The sequence below is a fragment of the Dermacentor albipictus genome, chromosome 6, assembly GCF_038994185.2.
Source record: "Dermacentor albipictus isolate Rhodes 1998 colony chromosome 6, USDA_Dalb.pri_finalv2, whole genome shotgun sequence".
Lineage (NCBI taxonomy): Eukaryota > Metazoa > Arthropoda > Arachnida > Ixodida > Ixodidae > Dermacentor > Dermacentor albipictus.
The window spans coordinates 117,887,694-117,889,937 of NC_091826.1; the positions used below are offsets into that span (position 1 = coordinate 117,887,694).

Here is a 2,244-nt window from a genome sequence, read left to right on the forward strand (position 1 = left end):
CATTTTAGCGCACAAACAGCGCGCGGAACGAGAAACGCGCGCGCTACCCGAACGACGCGCATGCGCCATGTAAACAGCTGTTCGCCGCGGCGAAGTTGCACTCCCGGACGCACAGATGGCGCCAGCCTCGAGCTGCGCGCGCACGCCGAACTCTAGAGGAAGCAAATTTCTTGCACCCCTGGCGTCGCTAGCGCAGCGTATCCGACTTCGCCTGCCGCGGCCTGGCGCGCCGAGAACGCCGGACTATATCTTGGCCTTAAGAGTGGACGAGCCTGTACGTGGTCTCCTGTCTGTCTCTATAGACCAGAACACGCTAGTCTCGCACCCAGACTAACCGAACGCATACTCTCGCACCCGGGTTGCCCGGTCGACCGGCGCTATTTTGTACTGGGCTGCCAAAGTGTGTTCGCCGGCGACCAGTAGACATGGCAAACGCCTGCTCTAGGGCTCCAAAGTGCGGAAATGTGCCCGTTCACACGGATCCAAAGTAGAAGAAGTCATCTGGGCATCATTGCGTCGTGTTTGGATGCCAAAACAACCAGCGGAAAAGGAGCAGGTTGCTTAGCGCTGTTTGCGAAGAGCACAACACACGTAGGGAATCGTGCCGGTGCGGTGTTTTCAGCCTGCGCCGATTTCCATCCGCAACGAAGAATGCCAAGCTGCGTCACCGGTGGATAGCTGCAGTGAATGGGAAGAACTACCGACCCAGTGAAAATGCACGAGTGAGTATTCGATCTGTGTATATTTTGGTGCCACGTTCAACTTTGCGCACTACAAACGTAATACGCAGGTTTGCTCCGAGCACTTTCTGGGCAACAAGCCTACAGAGCAGAATCCCGCGCCCGTGCTTCGCCTTGGCTATAACACAAAAAGGCTTTTCGTGTTTTCATTCAGGCAGAGCTCCCGACGGTTAAGTGGAACAGTTGAGTTTGCGGTTAGCGATACTTGCAGCTGGTGCACGGAATGACCATTAAGCGTGAACGACAAGTTGTAGGCCTTGCTGGTGAGCGTTATTGCTAATGAAAGTAAACCGAAGTCTGCTCGTCACGTAGCATGCGTCCACAAAAACGTAAACGACGACTACTCGTCGTCGAAGGTGTTCTTGAAGCGCACCTACCTTTACGAGCTGGTGTTGCAGGTGTCATTCGTAACGAATTCATTTGAGCCTCCTGAGCTCTAAACTGCGTGCGGGCTGTTATGCGGGGAAAAGCGCAAAATATTTCCGTTCATATGGCGAGGAAAATAAGGTGCTTAATTATTCTTGTATTTTGTAACAAAATTTTGATCGTTCTCACTAGTTTTTTTTTACTGTTTTCTTTTCTAATGGAGCGACAACAATCCGATGGCCTCGCACAAGCGAAACAGGTCTGGTACCAGGTAGCTGCAGTTGGTGGGGCTAATTTCTTGGAATGCAGGTGCGGTTGTTGTCTTGTACCAAAGGGGTCCTGATGATGCAGCTTTAAGTAGGGATGGTAATTTTACGTGCCCCGTCATGGTTTGTGCAACTGTACAACACCTGCATCTGTCATGCTCGCCCTGTTATACGGGCTTTGACTGCTCATGTAGTTGAACATTATAACTACTGTAGTACCTCATTTTCCAATGAGTGCAGGTTTAGCATCATATGCTGCTTGTTCGAGTGCTGTAGGCTTTTGTTCTGAATGTTGTACTCTTAAGTGGTTGCACGATACAATTGGCCTGGTGTATTTTCTATTTCATTTTGAGAGGACTTTATATCTTCGCAAAAGTGATGGCATGGGAAAGAACTACAGCCCTTCTTACTATAACATCTATTTTGTTTTCAGTGTGCAGGTGGTGAAGGGCAGGCGTCTGCTAACCAGGCAGTCAAACGACCTCGCCAGTTGGTTGCCAAGCGCGGCCAACCCAGTAGAGACCATTACAAACAAGACCAAACTGAAAGCGCAGATGACAGTGTTCTGCGTGCTTTAATAATATATGGCACCAACACAGTGCTGTAAATTCCTTCACAGGTTACGTACCAAAAAGCTCACAGGTGTCCTAGCATATAGCGCGCGGTTTGTACAAACGTAACGTAATAGCGTACCTACCCGATGTATTCGCTTCTGCAGTCTGCACAGCACTCAGTGTGTCCATTGTGGACTTGCACGAGGTCTTGAAATTTGATTGAATCCAGACAGCGAAAATGACAGGTTAGAAAAAACGTGAAACACGCCTTCCGTGCAGCTAAAAAGCCCAAGTTTCGCTTTCGCGCCGGGTCGCATC

General features: G+C 50.0%; 1 long non-coding RNA gene across 1 annotated transcript; it reads left to right on the forward strand.

Moving 5' to 3' along the window:
* Window positions 1-369: 369 nt before the first annotated feature.
* On the forward strand, window positions 370-1,925 carry LOC135916260 (uncharacterized). The gene is made up of 2 exons (XR_010568883.2): window positions 370-722; window positions 1,806-1,925. It is a non-coding gene; the product is annotated as an uncharacterized lncRNA (long non-coding RNA).
* Window positions 1,926-2,244: the final 319 nt, after the last annotated feature.